The sequence below is a fragment of the Triturus cristatus genome, chromosome 12, assembly GCF_964204655.1.
Source record: "Triturus cristatus chromosome 12, aTriCri1.1, whole genome shotgun sequence".
Classification (NCBI taxonomy): domain Eukaryota; kingdom Metazoa; phylum Chordata; class Amphibia; order Caudata; family Salamandridae; genus Triturus; species Triturus cristatus.
The window spans coordinates 692,732,802-692,753,384 of NC_140595.1; positions in this window are offsets into that span (position 1 = coordinate 692,732,802).

Here is a 20,583-nt window from a genome sequence, read left to right on the forward strand (position 1 = left end):
GCGTGAAACCTTGCATTAGCGCACAAATTCTTAACGTCCAACTTTGCATCTCTAATGAGATGCAAAGTCGGCGTTCCTGACCTGACATGACTGGAGAAATGTCGCTAAGCGACATTTCTGCTATCATCAAGCCCCACGCTATGAAGCATAGCGGCAAGAAAAGTAGCGATAACCCCTGTTATCGCTACTTTCCTTACGCCTGCTTCAGGACTGACTTAGCCATGATATCCTATGGAAGGTGGATATCATGGCTACATTTGTGAGGCCCTATCAACAAGCTAACGCCACACTTTGTGAGATTATCGCTGGGTTTCCAGCGAAAATCTCACGTTAGGCAGTTAGCGCTAGGATTTTTATCGCTTTTGAGATAAGCGTTGCTAATAGCACGCTATCTCACCGATAGAAATCCTCGTTAGCCGGTGATAATTATCCTAGCGCTAAGTGCGCTTAGCGATAATTATCGCCGGTTGTTGCTTATATGCCCCTAAAGTTTTTCGTGGGATCATTTTGCCACTTAAAAACTGGTGGAAGGCATCTGAAGAAAAGTGCGTGGAATATTTGAACACATGCTGAAATTGGTGCAGAATGACTAAGGGGCATATTATCAAGAAACTGTGTTAATATTATTGCCGCTTTAGCGGCAGAAAACTGCCGCTAAAGCAGCGATAATGGGCTTGATAATATGTCCTTGAGAATTCCCATAGAAGCCCAGGTTCTGGTGTGAAAATGGGCTTCTATTGGAATTCTCTGCGGCATATTATCAAGCCCATTATCGCCGCTTTAGCGGCAATTTTCTGCCGCTAAAGCGGCGATAATGTTAACGCCGTGCTTGATAATATGCCCCTAATTTCTTTGATAATTCCCCAAACCTCGTGATAACACCTCTAATGCACAGATGGTGCCCATTACACGGGTTAAATGCCAGCATAGTGCAGTAACCCACAACCCTGGCATTACCATAAACAGCCTTATCAGTAATTTCCAGTGGGATATTACCACAGCTGTTTTCATGCTGTACTTGTAATTACGGCTAGAATGCTGTTGAAAACAAAATACATGAAACAATGCTACCATCTGGTGGATATTTTGTATATTTCAGATACTGGACATTCTCTTTACATGAGGAAGAGAACACACCAATTAGGTCGAGCTTCGCGGTTATGTCTCTTCTATGCGGTTTGGCAAATCCACTGATTGTCATTAGTTACTATCTGTGGCATTCAGAAATATTGGCTTCTTAAAGGTGCATTTCTGTAAAAGTCCCTCCTTTGTGTGTTCAGCTCTCTTTCCTTACCTATTTAATTTATTTTTATCTGACTTAACAGACGTTTTAGATAATGAGATCGCTCATCCACCTAAATTGGCAGACAGACAAATCTCAAAACTACTATATGCCGATGACTATTTTATTAAGCCAAACAAAAATAGGATAACAACGTCTGATAAATAAAATATCAAAATTCTCTGGGAGAACAGGATGGAAATAAATCAAGCTAAAACTAAAGTAACGGAAGTCAATAACAAGGTATCGAAATGCAAGAAATATAAATGGTATTTGCAAAATCGACAATTAGAACAAGTGAAAACCGATAAATACCTGGGCGTCTTGTTTGACAATAGGGGCTCATTTTGTCCACATAAAGCAGAGCTGATAAAGAGAAGTAATTCCCTATTAATGGCATTCTGTACACTGCAGAGATAGTTGGGGGGTCCTAGTTATCTCCTACTGTTAAAGGTAATTAATGCAGGGGAGGCATGGCTAGCGCCAGAAGAAGATGGCAGACTGTCCCTAGCTCTCCCGGGACGCGGGAGAGAATGACCGACCTAGCGCGACTACGAACTCACACACGGACCTCAGGAGTCGAGCTCACCCGGCGAAAATGAAGCTGCATACATTGAAATGATTGAAAAAAGCGGCAACAGCATGTAAGGGGGGCTTTTTTGGTTAGCACGTCGGAGCGGTTTTGTCACAGAAACGGCCGCCATTTCAAACTACACTATGTGAGGAATTTTACCTCGCTTTGCATATGGGGAGTCTTCTGCATATTGTGACTCTGTCATGCCCCTCAGCTGACTGACAAAGCTTAATATTGCTGTACTGAAGCCCACAATTTTTCCTTTGCCTGGTTTCTTGCATATTGCATGCGCTTTACCTGCTATAACGAAGTTCACTTCCTCATGCAGCTTGCTCTCCTCGATGCTAAGCAATATTTTCTACAGCCTTCAGGAATCTCATATTTGACTTTGTTTTCCCTGCTCACAAGTGCTTTGCTGCCATCTACTGCCCAAGCGCCTCAGTGCATCAGAGACTAAGGTGCCGATTACGATCCTGGAAAACAATTCCCCGTACGACCCGTATCCGGTCTTTTTACCGTACGAATCGTACAAGTGCCGTACAAACTGCCAAGTACGATTCGCATGGTAAAAAGTCCATACGAATCGCATTGGGAATAATTCCCCACACGTCCTCGGGTCGGAAAATGTGTCCGACACATCCTCGGACGATTTACCGTACAAATGTGAAAAGTGAAGTCCGACCGCGCAAGTACGATCCATCCCGTGGGTCCGATGTTACAACCGTATGTAAAAAACACCATCCGCACCGAACTCCCATAGCAACCATGGAGACATGTGCCCACATACACGCCGTACCACCCCCAGCCCCTGCATGTACGCGCTGTACCCCCCCAGCCCCCGCATGTATGCGCCGTACCCCCCCAGCCCCCGCATGTACACGCCGTACCCCCACCCGTGTATGTACACCAGTGTACGTACGCACCGTACCCCCACCCGTGTATGTACGGCGCGAACCCCGTACATACACGGGTGGCGCTGGGGGTTCGCGCCGTACATACACGGGTGGGGGTATGTTGCGTACGTACACTGGTGTACATACACGGGTGGGGGTACGGTGCGTACGTACACTGGTGTACATACACGGGTGGGGGTTCGGCGCGTACTTACGGGGGCTGGGGGGGGAGTACGGCACGTACCGGGCCCCCTAATCTGGTCGTTTCGCGGCGTACTTCGCTTTCCCGGCACTTTTTGGGTGCCGTAAAAATATTGCCGTCCGGACTGCTGTGGGTTTGATTCGTTCTTCCTGGTTCATGAAACGCAGGCTGCATGCGTCCCGACGTCACGTCGGCGCTTTCCCGGATCACATTGGTATGTATATTTTCGTCGGTGTTTTGTACAAATCGTACGGAAATGGTATTTCCGTGCGAATCGTACTTCCATGTTTGTAAATTGTTCCGACCGGGTACGCGTCAGACGGAGAATATGCTCCATCCGACGGTTCGTACCCGGTTTTTACAGGATCGTAATCGGCACCTAATTCTTTTAAACTGAGAATGTGGTTCTTTTTCAAATGCTCACTTTCTGCATTGTTAACTTTCCAGCTATTTTTTGCTCTGCTGTGAGCCATGGTTAACGAATGGCGATTGCTTGATGATTGAATTGTTAGCAATTTCTCCTTTTTCTGCCTAAATACAGTTAATACTGGGTCATCTAACAGTGATGCTTCCACACGCTTTGACTCTTTCGGCATACGAGGCTGCCTTGCACTGCTGGATTCTGTTCTCTTTTGTACCAACTGTATCCTGTCTGCTCACATATATTTGGTGAATCTCTCCCCTCTGCATGTGACATTTTTCGGCGAGTGAAGGCTATATCAGCGTTATTTTTATTCATTTATTTATTTATTTTTTCTTCGCCTGACTTTTTACTCGCAATATAGCTGACCCTATACAATTTTTGTCAACCTTCTCTGGTTATCTCACCGATAGCTGGGTCCTTTATTGTTTTTGCATCACTAGACAAACTATATTATTGTAATCACCTTTTTTAGCCGTACCTCTCCTTCTGCTTAGCTCTGTCTATTTATTCAATTATATCTTAATGAGGAGCCACATATTAAGGCTTTACACATGGACAATTCATTGTTACTGGTCTTCCATTTACTAGATTGTTTCTATTTATGGGACGATTAACTAAGAACTTCTCTCAGCCTAAGTTCTCAACGCGTACATTTTTAATCCGCACCAGCTCTCACTACAGTTGTCTCTCCATGGAGGATTCTACCAACGGCTCACTTAAAGGTGCGTTGACATCTACTACCACCGCATCCTCAGGCGCTACTAAAGCACCGAGTAAGAGGCTGAAGAAAGATCCTCCTTCTCCTCCTAAACAATCTACTTCAGCCACAATGGACTTACTGCTCGAAGAAATCCGGGCCTTGCGTCCGTTTATGGAAGAAACCAATTCCAAGTTGCAACTCCTTACTGATAGATGGTTAAATGTGGAAGACCGTGTTAATGCACAGAAAACAGAGGGGAGTGTTCCTATACTTTCTGGAATACACTGACTTGTTAAAAATTCTATCTGCAGCTAGGGCAATGAATCGCATTACATGGTCAGGGAACTCCTTATTTTTTTCTCAGGACTATGCCAAACCAACTGCAGACCGACAAAAGGAGTTCCTAGCATTGAGACCGCAGCTTCGCTTAATCGGTGCACGTTATGGCCTTTTTAATCCCTGTCTCTTCAAAGTGACCATCAACAACAAGACCAGCACCTATGAAGATCCAGTAAAGCTGAAGAGTTTCCTCTACTCTTATCATGCTGACTCCATGGACATTTCTACATCACATGTCAAATAGTTGCCTTGGCCTCTGAAATGCTTCTACTCATGTTACATGTTTTTCAGATCTGTTCATGGGTTGCTTGTGTGTTGATTAATGGCAAAATGCAAGTTTTTAAATTTTTTCATTAGCATTTCTTCGATTATAAAAATAATTTCCTTTTTTCTCTTCACTGGTTCTGTCTTCATGTCACATCTCCCCTTGTGTTCCATCATCCGTCGGTTTGTTCTTTCCCCCGTTTTCCCGCATGGGCTTTGAACGCGTCATCGTTCCGTGTGGCCTCTCACCCCTCCAACCTTCGTATGTCCTGGATTATATGTAAGTCTTTCACTGTTTTAAGCTTCTTTTTCTTTTGTTTCGTATTCTTTTTCTTTGAATTTTTCTTCTCCATGACAGCTTTATCTCGATGCCTTTTCATTGTAACATTATCCTCCTTTTCACGTTTCTCCCTCACATTTCAAATGTTGTTTACTCGCCTTGCCGATCTTTCCTCTCTTTGCTCTTCTCCTTCTTACCTGACTCAATTTATATGTAGTTTGTTTGGTATTGTTTGAATTGTTCAGAGAATCGTTGTAATCGGTGCGTATCATTCATTTATAGTTTTGTTCTCTGTCTTTAAAACTTATTTCGTGGAATGTCAGAGGTTTGCACTCACCTATTAAAAGACAGAGGGTTTTGACCCATTTAGCTAAGTTGGGGGCAACTATTGCATGCCTACAGGAATCTCATTTGACGGCTGAAGAATCTGTAAAGTTAAAAAGAGGTTGGGTGAGGGAGGTCTTTTTTTCCCCAGGCGATGGCAAACGTAATGGAGTTCTCACTCACTGTCACAAGTCTCTTCCTATCAAAATGATATCGCAATGTACGGATAAGGATGGTAGGTGGCTATTTGTTAAATTAATGGTGGGAAATGCTCCAATCTCTTTGTTAAATATTTACGCGCCCACAGCTGGAGATACCTCTTTCTGGTCTTCCCTAGCCCACCAAATCACACAATCTTTTGATGATACTTTTATCCTTACAGGAGACTGTAAAGATATTATTGACCCTTTTTTGGATCGAAACTCATCCGTCCCCTTTGTCTCTCATAAATCTCATAAACTTTTCACACAAACAATTGCACAACACAAGCTTATTGACGCTTGGAGGCTTTGTAACCCCACATTAAGAGAATATTCTTACTACTCCCCGACACACCATACTCAATCACCTTTAGATTATATCTTTGTGTCCCACAGCATTTCTCAATCATTGGTGGTGGTAGACATTGGTTCTATCTTAATTTCTGATCACGCCCCCGTCACTATCCAGCTTGATGTTTTACAGAAACCCAATTTATCTTGAAAATTGCGTTTTAATATGGCCTTACTTCTAGATTCAACATTTACGTCCTCCTTTGTCTCTTTTTTTAATGAATATTTCTTCTTCAATAACTCAGCTTATTTGCCTTTTCATGTGGTTTGGGACCCTTTCTAAGCATCTGCTAGAGATTTTATTATTAGATATACCTCAAAAAAACGGAAGAAGGCACAAGAAACAACCAATGCTCTCTTGGCCAAAATAAAGAGATTGAAGCATTCTTACTACTCTTCCAAATCGAAATCTTGTTTGTCTGAACTTATAAATGCTAAATTTCAGTTTAACAAAGATACAACTAATAATGCTTCTAATTTTTGGCTGAAGTCTACTGCAAAATTTTATGGGGGTCAGAATAAAGCTGGAAAATTGCTAGCTAATTATTTGAAAGTTAAACAAAACAAACTTAATATATAATCTATTTATGATCATAACCATTGAAGTTTAAAAATGAAGATATCCTAAAAGAATTTCTCCAGTTTTACCAAAAATTGTACACATCTTAAAATCTTTCCTCTGATCATTCTATTTCTCAATTTCTTTCTAATATTCAATGTACTTCTGACACGTGCTCGGATCTTCACTTTTAGAATCTGATATCACACAAAAGGAGCTTCTTGCCGCCTTGCAAACACTCAAAAAAGACAAAGCACCTGGCCCTGATGGTTTCACTGTTGAATTTTTCCCCCATTTCGCACATTTACTTATTCCCAAATTACACATACTCATTAATGCCTTTTTGGAATCAGGTAAATCTTCTGGCTCTTTTTCAGATGCCCTAATTTGCCTTATACCTAAAGATGTCAAAGATCCACAACATTGTAAAAACTATCGACCCATTTCTTTGTTTAACCTTCATTATAACATTTTTCAACGGCCTTAGCTTCGCGTTTAGAATCTCATTTACCAGACCTATTAGGAACAGAACAATCTGGTTTTGTCAAAGGACGTCTCATTACAGACAATACTCGTTTATTTTTTGATGTTCTATCCAAAGCTTCCAATCTTTCATATTCTTTAGCAGCAATAGCCCTGGATACAGAGAAAGCATTTGATAGAGTTGGGTGGCCCTACCTTTTTCATACACTTAAATGGTTTGGCTTTGGCCCAAAAATAATTGCTCTGATTTCCATTTTGTATTCCAAACCGAGAGCGACTGTTTGTGCAAATGGGGGCATTTCTTCCTATTTTCTACTTGGCAGAGAGGTCCGACAAGGTTGTCCACTTTCTCTGTTTCTTTTTAACCTTGCCTTAGAACCTTTTTTGTTGAGAATTTGCCAAAATGATAATATTCATGGTTTTACTTTTAAAGAGACCAATATCAAAATGGCAGCTTATGATGACGATGTTCTTTTATTTCTCTCACAACCCCAACTCTCTCTCCCCGCCTTTTTGGAGGAGGTTGATTCCTTTGCATCCGTATCTGGATACAGATTAAACAGAGATAAATGCGAAATTCTACCCTTAACAAAATATACTTTTAAAGCCGACTTTACCTCTTCAGGTTTCACATGGAGTCCCCAGTTTATTAAGTATTTAGGTCTTCATTTTACCCCCTCAGTTTCAGGAACAATATCACGATGTATGGAGAATTGTACACAGAGATTGTCTTTGTTAACCACGAAATGGCATCCTTTGTATCTATCTTGGTGGGGTCGCCAGGATACCATAAAGATTATGCTATATCCTATAATTTTATATACAGTTTCTTATATTCCATTATCTATTACCTTAAAATATTTTAAGAAATTCGATTCCATTTTATCCTCCCTTCTATGGAATAATAAGAAATCACGTATGTCCTTATCAACATTGATTCGTCCAAAATCAGAGGGTGTGGTGTATTTCCCTGATTTCCTCATTTATCATAAATCCTTTCTACTGCATCAGGCTTCGAGATGGCTCTCCGAGCCTTCTATAAACTGTCCTCTTTGGACCACGCTTGAACAGTCCTTCATTTCCCCATTCTCATTTCGAGAATATTTGGGCCATATGTTGGTATACCGTGTTTTGCGATTCTCTAATTGCAATTTTTAGGGAATCGCAATTAGAGAATAGCAAAACGCAATGTAGGTAGGATTAGCAAAATATTTTGCGAATCCCACCTATTCCTTATTTGCGATTCTCTTATTGAGATTCGCAAATAAGGAATACCTTGCCATTCATTCCTATGGGCTAAAAGGCCCATAGGAATGAATAGGAAGACATTCTCAATTTGTGATTCTCAATTAGAGAATCGCAAATTGAGAATGCAATTTCAAGGTTGCAAGGGTGTCAATAGGACACCCTGTTGCACCCCTGAAATGAGCATGGGTGCACATGTGGCGCACATACATGCCCTAAGGGCATGTGTGTGCGCCACATGGCACTTTGAAAAATGCAAAATAGTGCATTTTTCTAAGTAATCGCAAATTACCACCAACCTGAAGTTGGTGGTAATATGCGATTCCTTAAGCCAAAATCGCACAACTTGGGTGCTTCCTACATTGCATTTAAGGAATCGCAATTTGGGATTCCTTAAATGCATTAGCAAAATAAGGAATCGCAAATTTTGCGATTCTTTATTTTGCATGTGGGTTTTTGTGTGCTATTCGGCGAATTTCAGCATTTGCGATCGCAATTTGCCTTCCTACATATGGCCCTTTGTCTTTCACACGTAAGCCGCAATCTGTGTCCACTCCTGTAATTAAACACACCTCTAAGATTTTACTATCTATTTCCCCCTCGAACTCCAATGATTGGACCTCATTTCTCAACTCCACCATATGGCACAATGTTTTTATTTTAATAAATAATAAACCTCTATTTTGGAAACCTTGGAGAAAGCGAGGTCTGGTCTGGGTGCGACAGTTGTATGTCCAGGATGAGATTATGACTTTTTCACAAGCCAGCAGCTTTTTTGATTTACTCACATCTTTCCACCCAAAATACTCCCTTTTATCACAAGCCATCCAAAATGCTCTTGTTCATTTTAAAACTCCGTCCCTCTACTTCGCGTGAACTTACTTCCGCAGATAAGGTACACATTCTTATAATTCACAACTCTAGGGCCTCTGTTATATATAAATTCTTACACAGTTCACTCATTCCAAGAGGAAAAAAACGTAGAGCTATCCTGGGAACAGGATTTAAAAGCTTCTTGGCCTGTGGAACTTTGGGATAGAATTTGGCTTAAAATTAGGAAGTCCTCTAGAGCTGCAAACACTACACAGACACTCTTTTTTATTTACAATAGGCTCCTCCTCTCCCCCTTCATTCTCAATGCAAGACATAATGCACTCTCAGATGTATGTTGGTCTTGTTCCTCCCCACTTGCGGTTTATATCATTTACTCTTTACATGTACACTTGTTCACAGTTTTTGGGAAAAAGTGTGGTCTCAAATTAATTCGATCTTTGGCTCCCGTCATCCTTTCTCTGTTTCACATATCTTTTTGGGTAGTTTATCCCCTATTTGGCCAAGTTTTGGTTCCAATGTAAAAATTATAGATTTGTTGTTGGCAGTTGCCTTTCAGCAAACAACTAAGAATTGGAAAGACTTTAATAAATTGTCGTATCAAGCATGGTGGTATGCTGTCTGCTATAATCACAGATTGGACACAACTTTTGTATACCCATTTTTTATGGCATCCAAACGTCTGGACCTATGGTCCTCTGTTACACTGTTTATTGATGCTAGTGCTCAACGCTCTCTGTCTCTCACTCCCCTTCAGCAAGAAATGACTAAACCTCCATGACTTCCTTCATATTGTTATTTTATGGTTTAACTGTGTTTCATCTTGTAGTGTGCATATTCCCATAGATTGTAATATTCATATGTTCACCGATTCTTTATATGATATTGTTCTTTCTCTTACAGTTGGAATGTTTACTTGACTTACATTTTTTGATCTTTTAAATTTCTCAACATTGCATTGCTTTATTATGGGGCTGATTCCGATCCTGTATTTTTGTTTTCCGTACGACTCGTATCCGTAACTTTTCCCGTACGAATCGTACAAGTCCCGTCCCACCAATGAAGTACGATTAGTACGGGAAAAATACATACGGATCGGCCCGATCCATACGAATTTGATCGGGAAAAGTTGTACGAGACGGACCTGGACACTTTTCCGTACGAAGCCTAAAAATACAGTCCGACCGTACAAGTACGATCCGGACCGGCTTTCCGATTTAGGATTCGTACGGAAAACGTCCCGTACACGGGGAATGACTTCACCCGCTACAAAGCAAACATTGTACGACTCGGATCCTGGGAAAAGTAGTTTCCGGGGTGCGAGTCAAAGAGGGGTATGAGTCGTACAGGCCCCCCCATGCATATGTACACACCTCTCAACAACATCGGGTATGTACCCACCTTACAACAACATCATCGCGTATGTGCGGTGCGTACCCCAACATCGCGTATGCAGGCACCTCACAACATCATCGTGTATGTACAGTGCATACCCCAACATCGTGTATGTACGCACCCCACAGCAACATCATCGCGTATGTACGGTGCGTACACAAACATGACGTATGTAGGCACCTCACAACAACGTCATCGCGTATGTACGGTGCGTACCCCAACATCGCGTATGTAGGCACCTCACAACAAAATCATCGTGTATGTAAGGTGCTTACCCAACATCGCGTATGTACGCACCTCACAACAACATCCTGTATGTACACACCTTACAACAACATCATCGCGTATGTACGGTGCATACACCAACATCGTGTATGTACGCACCTCACAACAACATCATCGCGTATGTACGGTGCGTACCGCAACATCGCGTATGTACGCGCCTCACAACAACATCCTGTATGTACACACCTTACAACAACATCATCGCGTATGTACGGTGCATACTCCAACATCGCGTATGTACGCACCCCACAACAACATCATCGGTTATGTACACACCTAACAACAACATCATGGCGTATGTACGGTGCGTACCCCAACATCGCGTATGTACGCACCTCACAACAACATCACGTATGTACGCACCTTACATAGGCAATGTAAAACAGCACAAGGAGGGTCTATTCGACTCGCACAACACCACAAAACACGTCTACAGTGCACAAAACATGGAAATGACTGACCTGGCCACATCCAAACAGGCAAACAGCGGGCCAAACTCACAACCACCCCTTATAACACACCCACCAAAAATTCAAACTGAGGCCCACCCACAAATGGACCAATAAAAAGGGCCCACACACACAAACCATGAGCCTTTGCAACAGACTCACTGCAGCTAGAGAGCACACACCAACAGCTGCACCCATCCACCTTAACATATACACCTTCACACAACCTCCTTCACACATACCCCCTCTTCACATTCAGACTCATAACTTCACATTCAGACCCACACACCCACAACCATCCACAACCTCACCCCACACCATGCCAACAGACAAGAATCCAAAGTTCACAAGGGAGGAGCTGGAGATCCTTGTCAATGAAGCCATCAGAGTCGAGCCACAGCTGTTTGGAACATTGGTCAGACAGACCAGCATAGCCGAAAAATCACGCCTGTGGCAGAGGATCGTCGATAGGGTGAATGCTGTTGCACCCATCAGAAGGACCAGGACTGAATGCCAAGCCAGCTGGTACGATCTTTTGAGGGCGGTCAAGTGAAAAATGAATGACGACTACGCCCAGAGCAACATCACTGGAGGTGGTGGGCCCTGTAGACCAGTACATTTCCATCCCTGGGACGAGAAGGTGATGGTCCTGCTTCCGCCGGTGGGAGTACATAGACTTCAAGGACTTCCAGAGCCTGGTGAGTACACAAACAACTTATGTAACATGGGGGTAAAGGCATCCACACCCCAACTACACAAAATCCGCGCAACTACCCCCAAGCCCTCACCGGCCAGAACCACAGTCAAAAACAACGCTAATGCCAATAACATGTGTATACCCCATTGAGAAAGCAAGGCCATGCTATGTCCCATGCTACACGAAGCACCAACCCAAGAATGGATGTCCGGTATGCTGGGAGGGTGGGTGTCAAAAAACGCATTGTTGAACTCCAAATCAGACACAATTGCCCTCATCCCATATGGCCCAGGTACATACCCATGCACCATGCGCAATGCACAGGAACTGGGAAAGTACTGACAAGATAGCTGACACTTGGCCCTGGTGTAGGCAGCACAAGGCCCTCCTGTGACCAGTGCAAACACAAACACCAAGACAACAAGGTCAGATAGTTAGGACAGGAACTCCCACTCACTGTCATGGCAGCATGCTCCATGGGGGGACAGCTACATCACCTGGGAGCCCCAGTGCAAAATCACACTACACCCACCAGCAGGCCCTGTCACACACACCCCTTACACAAGCAGACACGCCCGGGACACGCAATGGATTTACCCACTGTCTCAATGGACATGTAACACAACAACACCAATACATAGCCAAAGAAGCATCCAAGCCAAAAATCTACATGTCAAAGACTCCGGAGAACATATCAATCTGTCCCCCGCAACATACCCATCCACAAGTGAACATTGAGGAGAATGCTAGGCACATACAACTACCTGGAGGAACAGTGCCAACTTGAATGTGTATGCAACATGGATGTTGCATGAAACAGCATTAACATTGTCTGTCTCTCACACACAGGGCAACGTGATGAATCTCCACCCAACAATGGGGTGAAGAATCACAGTCCCAGGCTCAGGAGGAACCTGATCCCACCGGCAGCGACGCCTCTCAACACTCCGCCGATGACCCCGACTGACCTGGACCCTCTGGTGTCCAAGCCCCTGCTGCACCTGGTTCAGGAACATCTGTGCCAACCACCACCCCCATTCCTGCCACATCCCAGGAGACACTGAGGAGCCTTGCCCGCAGTGAACAACTGAGCCACTCTGACCAGGAGGGACTAGGTGCGCAGGGCACCCAGGAGGAGGCAGACAACACCGCCACTGCCATCCCTCAGGGGTCCCGAAGACCCGATGTGCCCACAACGGCAGCCCAGGCTCGTGTGGGCAGGAGTGGTGGGAGTGGAGGCAGGCGGAGGTGAGAACCTGACCAGCCAGCTGAAGGGACCGGTATGTCACACATAGACAACATCATGGACGCATACCGGCGTGACACCAGGGAGTTCAGCGAAGGTAGTGGTGACCCTTACAGAGATGAAGAACCAGCAGGCCGAGCAACACGCCAGTCAACAAGAACACCAAGGATGGATGGAGGCAAGACTGGTTGAGCTCCTGGCGGTGCAAAGGGACATAAGCCATTCACTCCGTTGGATCGCCGACAACATGGGCAAGCCTCCCTGTGCCACCAGGCGAAGACCACCACCAGCCACAGGGAGGGAGGAGGAGGAGGATTCGTCCGACGGAGCGTCCCAAGCATCGTCAAGGCCTGCATCTGAGGGTCCCCGGAGGAAGGTGGGTCATCCACGGAAAAGACCGTGAGAGGCAGCGGACCATCCACATCTCCCAGGTCACCTGGCCTGGCACCTGGCCGCCCTGTGCGACAGCATCACCTCATTGACTGACATCATCTGCCACATGGACTTGCTGGTCCCACTCTGACCAATGATGCCAAACACTGTGGCCTGGACTCTGATAACTTCAAATGCCAAGGATCCCATCTCCCCCTGTGAACTTTGGATTCTATGGTCCCTGTATTGCACCTTTTTCTGTGTACAAATCACGCCCCAGACCTATAATAAAAAAATGTATAATTGTAATTTTATGTTGCAGTCATTTCGCATGAGTCCACAACATACGTGTGGGGATATGTCAAAGTATGCCTGAGTGTGGAAATAACTCCAGCCATCCATACACTTGGATCCGGTCGAGGACACACATGGGTCACAATGTATCACCAAATACAGACATGGAGCCCAATACTCACCCGTGAGGGCCTCAAGCTGCTGAGGGGGGGGGCTTGCAATACTGCTCAGACAGACCAATTTGGTAGAGTATCATGAAGGTGTAGAGGTCATGGGTCGTGTTGAGGTGCCCGGGGAGGGAGTCCCAGGTCTGTTTGGCGAGGTGGGAGAAATATCTCCTGCATGCAGTTGTTCTGTGGATGTGATGAATGGTGGCCAGGGCAAGGTGGGCTGCACGGAGTTGGGCCAACGTGGTGTTGGATGACAGACGTCCAAGGTTGGATTTGGGTCTGGGGTTGTGGACTGCCTCCTGAGTGTGGTTGAGGAGTCTGAATGTGATCCTACAGCAGACAGTGAGCCATTGTAGCTATCTCAGGTGGATGGTGATGTGGCTGGGGCGGGGTATGTTGAAGATGAGGTGTGCGGATGCACCCTGGATGTGGACAAGTTCTCCTGCAGTTTTGCTGTTGTCCCTCCGTACAGGGCATTGCTGTAGTTGACCCGGCTGGTGTCATGGACCTGGGGGATGGTCTGTCTTGCCCTGGAGTGGATCTATCTGTGGATCATTTGCAGCATGCGGAGGGTGTTGCAGCATGAGGTACAGATGGTGTTGAGTTGCATGGTAATTGTGAACGATGAGTCCATGATGAACACCAGCTTGCGTGCGTGGCCACTGCGTGCTGGTGCTGTGCCCAGGCCGGTGGGACACAAGGAGTTGACACAGCCGTAAGGTGACAATCCTCACATGATGACCTCAGTCGTGTCCAAGTCCAGCCTCAGGTGGCTGATGTTCAGCCATTCATCAACGGATCTCATGCCTTCTGGAAGGTTGGATCTGGCAATGGCTGGGTCTTTGGTGAGGGTGAGGAGCAGCTGGGTGTCAATGGCATACGAGATGATGATGAGGACGAGTGCGCATGTGATGGTGGAGAGGGGGGTAATGGAGACATTGAAGATCGTCACGCTGAGAGATGAGCCCTGGGGCATGGGCCAGATGACCCCAGTGTACCACATGCAGAAGGGTGGAGGCCGACTCCCGGGGCCTTGCTGGTGAGCTACTTGGTGATTTAATCCTGGGCCCTCCTCTGGATACCAGTGTTTGAGATGTGTGAGCTGACAGTGTGGTAGCACATGGTGTACAATGCCATGGAGAGGTCAAGGGGGGGTGGTCTCACCATTGTTGAGCAGGGCAAAGTGGCAATTGGTGGTGTAATTATGACGGTTGCAGTGGTGTGATTACTGTGGAAGATGGTCTGGTGCCGGTTGCCTGGAGCTGTTTGCGTGGAGGAAGTTTGTCAGTTGCTCGTTGAGTGTCTTCCTGATGACATTTGCTGGGTAGGGAAGCAGGGTGATGTTCAAGCGATACTGCCGTCCGTTGTTTAAGAAGGGCCTGGGTCTCTGCATGCCTCCAGCTCCGATGGAATGTTGCAAACTCAAAGGAGATATTCATGACGTGCTGGACGTGGGCTTCAAGGATGGGGAATGATGTGGTTGAGATGTTGTGTGGGAAGGGGCCTGATGGAGAGCCAGAGTGGATGGTGCACATGAGCCAGGTGGTGTATTTGCTGCTGACGCGAGTCCAGAACCTGAGGGGGGTTTGTCCCGCCGATAATAGTGCTGTCTGCCTCTGTGTGCCAAGGCTGTCGTGTATGTCCATGAGCTTGCAGTGGTAGAAAGTTGCAAGGGATTTGATCTGCCTTGCAAGGGTGGGGTGTCTTTTGGATGGAGAGCTGCTGTCAGTCCACTCACAATGCTGATGAGTTCCTTTATGTCATGTGTTGTGGTGTCTCGGCCCTATCTGAAGGATCTCCACTTGTCCTTGCTGATGATATGGAGATGGCTGTGTGTGGCGTTTTCCAGGGCTGTAAGGTAACTGATGGTTCTTTGTGTTGCAAGGTTTGCACAAGAGTCCGGCTAGATCTGTATGAGTCCAGTAGGTCTGCCTTGTCCCAGGTGGCTTAACTGTTGTTGTGCTTCACAGGAAAGTCCGTCAATGTGGCAAGATTGTTGGATCAGTTGCTGATCCAGTGTGTGAGGTTGCAGGGTGTGGCAGGGTGTTGGTTTGAGTGTCCCACACAGCTTGTGACTTACATCAAGCATCTTTGGGGGATCGGTAGCGGGGTGTGGGGCAGTGTGTTGCTTGTCAGAGACATGGATGCAAATGTTGATGGACCAATGATGGATGGTGGTGTGGTTCTCCTACAGCAAGAAGTTACTGGCCCCAGCCACATGTAGCCTGTGGAGGTGAGGGCGTGCGTGCAGATGTACGTGTTGATGGCTTTGGGGATTTGTGGATGTAGGCCTGGAGATTTGTAGATGAGAGTTACTCTGAGGGTTGCCAGGGGGTTGGTGCAAAACCGGATTTGTGACTCTGAGGGTGTACTTGTGAATAAATTGCAAGTCATCCGCTGGGATTGTTGGTGCCGTCCCTGCGGGTGATCTTGTATCCGTCAAAGATGGCAATGAAGAAGTTGTGTGCTGAGGATGCTTTTATCCATGTTACTGTCATGAAGGTGATGTGTGGGGCTGTTGTGTTGAGGAGGTAACACAGTCCAATGGCGTGCTGGTGGACGGAGCGGGTGTGGAGTAGGAGGCACATGACCTGGTTGTTCTGACAGCGTCTGGTAGGCGGGGCAGCGCTGTGTAGGCAGTTGGAGTTGCACACTCAGCATGCAAAGGTGTCGTGTGTGCGCTTAGGGGTTGCCTGATAGCAGGCGGTTGCTTGTCTGGTGGACATTGCTTGGAGGGATGGCTGCAGCATGAGCCTGTTGTGTGACGTGGGTCATGCAAGGACCAGAGGGTCGTGCACTGTGCACGTTGCAGGCGCAGACGGTCCTGCCTTTGGCACGGCGTTGGGGCAACAGTGGCACAGACAAGCTGCTGGCTGCATTAAGAATGGGTGGAGGGGGGAAGGGAGGAGCATTTTGGAGGCATGTGGGTTGCAGAATCAGGGCACTCTGTGGGGCGGTGCCGCAGGTGAGGCAGCAGCAGGCAGAAGGGGTGAGAAACTAGGCAAAAAGTAGCACACAAAGACAAGGAGGTCAGAAAGGCACAGTGCAACAGGTGTATGTAAAGGAAGGAGTGTCAGGTTACTCATGGGTCACTCCGAGAAAATGTATGAAGAATCATCAAAAATGACGGCCACAGGATCAGGCAACAAAATGCGGAGCTGCGCACAGGAGACACACTGTCAGCAGGCGTTGACGTCCCGTTGTGGGGAGCAACCTGCAAAAATACATACACAACCAGGTACTTCATGCACAATAGAGATTATTAGCCATGAAGAAATGCATGCATGTTGCCGAAGTACACATACACTCATATGCTCAATCTTTGACAATTATGCCATAGATGACGCATGCAAACTGGCAAGAGATCTGCAGTGACAGAGATGAGGCACTTTGTATAGTGCTGAACACCTTTATTGCACAAACTCACACAAAGGGAAATGCATCCATACGAACAGACTCACAGGTCAGTTGACAGAACATGTGGGACATAAGCTGGACCCCCCTTCACAACACGGATGTTGTAAATCCCAATGAACTGGCACACAAGTTAAGGGGATGAGCCAAACACATCCTGCTGCACACGGAGAGGCTGAAATTCACCATAGAGCCTGTTGTTGTGATGTCCCACACTATGTCCACCCGTAGCATCAGCAATGTTTCAGAGGCAAGGTTTATGCACATTGATGCCTTCATCAGACTCCACACTCTACTACAGATGACTGTCAAGAAGGGTGACTATCATGTCATGGGAGTGATGCTACATGTTATATGCTCCATGGTGAGAAGACATGTATGCATGATACCACAACATGCAAAGAAGCAGTCCCCACACATTCCCAACCCGTACCACCACCAAAAAGCCTTGCTGCAATCCTTACCCAAACTGACATTTCCACATGTACGTGCATGGAACGCTGATTCAGCACACATTGCAATCCTCAGGAGGAATAGCAGGAGGACAAAGATGACACGAGCAGATAACAGGCGCAAAAACTTGGGAATGACAGACACACAAGAAGTCACCTAAAACAAATCTCGCCGCACACATGGTCAGTTACGAAACATGAACAATGTTGGACACATGCAAATTTCAAAGAAAGCCTCTCCGCAAAACTGTGTGGCATGACATCATCTCTCGAGTGACACATCAGTACACACATCAAAGTCACTTTGCATTCAGTCAGCTGCACACACACATTGCAACACATGCCCCTCAATGCTACAAGCTTACACACTCATACCCAGTGACTCACCATTATGAGAAGAAGTTGCGTATGAGCTGACTCCGGATATCATCCTCCTCCTCCTCATCACTTGCCTCGTGACCAAGCCCTGGATCCTCCACGGGTGGATGTTCCTGCTCATCAGGATCAAGGATGAGTGGCACTGCCTTCTCAACGGCCATGTTGTGCAGCATGCAGCACACAATAAAGATTTTGCACACCTTCTCCGGTGCATATGTAAGGGACCCGCCTGTCTTGTCAAGGCACCGGAATCGGCTCTTAAGAAGTCCAAACGTCCTCTCAATCACTCGCCTGGTGTGCCCGTGTGCATTGTTGTACCGGTGATCTGCAGCTGTTCTCGGGTTGCGGAGAGGTGTCATCAGCCATGGCATGTTGGGATATCCAGAGTCCCCTACATGGAAACATCATGTAAATAAGTGGGTCAGGAGATGCCATAAGAGCCAAAGATACCGCAACACACAGGACTAACAGAGTATACCCACCAACAAGACATGCCCGTTCGTTGGGCAGCCGCAGCATCATTTGTGGCACCCTGCTACGCCTCATGATATAGGCATCGTGTGCTGATCCTGGAAAACGTGCACAGACATAGGAAATCAGCATGTTAGCAAGACACACCACAAGGGCATTTATTGAGTGGTAATGTTTTCTATTGCCATAGGATTGCTCCTGTGCCTGTGGTGGTACCAAAGCCACATGTGTCCCATCAATGGACCCAATGACATGGGGCATCCCTCCCAGGGCATAGAAATCACCCTTGACATCTGTCAACTCCTCAGGAGTTGGAAATTTGATGAATTCATCAAGGTGCTGCCAAAATATCACGCAGGACACGGCTGAACATTGTCTGTGGCATCCCACCAAAATCAGCTATGGTCAATTGAAACGTACCTGTGGCAAAAAAATGGAGGGCTGCCATCACCTTCATCTTGGGGGTCAGCGCAGTAGGATACCTGTGTCGTGGTTGGAGGTGTGGTGCCAGCTTGTCGGTCAAGTCCTCACTCAACTGTTGAGTGAATCTGTAACGTCGGATGCAGGCACGTTCCCTCATGGCAGCCAAGTCTGGCATTGGTCTTGGGACAGGCGGTGCCCTGCAAGACATTGTTAGGAATAATGAAGATTGAGAGTCTTCCAACATCAATGTCAATGAACATAGCACATGCTAAACTGCTACAAAACATCAGGTAACTATGGAGTCTGGTGTGTGCAATACATCCAGGACACATATGCCAGCTTGCTGGCACTCCTACGAAAAGCCAGATACACCTGTTGATTGTCAAGTCTACATGACATGCCCTGAAATTAGCTGGGGGCAAGTCTGAGTGAACAGCCAGAGATATCACCGGAGTGACACACATCCACATAGCTGCATTGGCAGGATGTCACCTCATCCAGACAGTTGACTGCAAGGCACACGCACAGGTCACATGGAATGTCAAATGTACATATGACACACATTGCGATAAAGGGGTACGTGTGACAACAATTAAACACAGCCATTGAGACGACGCAGACATGTATGCCTGGGAAAATATGATGTCCAATGCACACAGACCCTACAGCCATGGGAATCCACATGTGGCATAGTGTGTGTAGATGTGTGCCATGCCCATCTCCACACAGACCCATGTTGGATGCACCAACAGCAGAAGCAGTTGACGGAACACTAACAGCAAGCTCATGGGAACACATGACACACACCTGACATAGTCACATAGGGGCACGCATATCGTGACATGTCAGTTGATAGAGTGTCCCTGTCCCTGGCATCAGGAGACAGGTGCTGGTGGTGATGCCATCCCACTACTGCTGTGCATGACACAGTTGGACTACAGACACACATGTGGCAAGTGTCAAGGTGATGTGTGCCACATAGTGCCCCATCACACATGACATGTGTCCACAGGTCATCATACATCAATTGTTTAACTAGATGAGATGACCTGTGCAACATCACTGGCTGACACACCTAGGGCCTGCACATGAAAGTATGCAATGACAAGTACTTGATGGACATCCTTGTGCGACTTGTAGCCCTCCATTCCTGGCATGTGTACACCTGTATTACCATTGTAAGTGTGTAAAATGCACCGTACATCCGCAATCATCGCGTGTGTACGCTTTGTTTCACTATTGTACTTGTGCCATAGGGGTACGTGTGAAACGCACCGTACACCCGCAATCATTACGTGTGTACGCTTCGTTTCACTATTGTACTTGTGCCGCAGGGGTACGTAAGAAACGCACCGTACAACTGGTGCCTGTAGGGGTACGTGTGAAATGCACCGTACACCCGCAATCATTGCGTGTGTACACTTTGTTTCACTATTGTACTTGTGCCGTAGGGGTACGTGTGAAACGCACCGTACACCTGCAATCATTGCGTGTGTACGCTTCGTTTCACTATTGTACTTGTGCCGTAGGGGTACATGTAGAACGCACCGTGCAACTGGTGCCTGTAGGGGTACGTGTGAAACGTG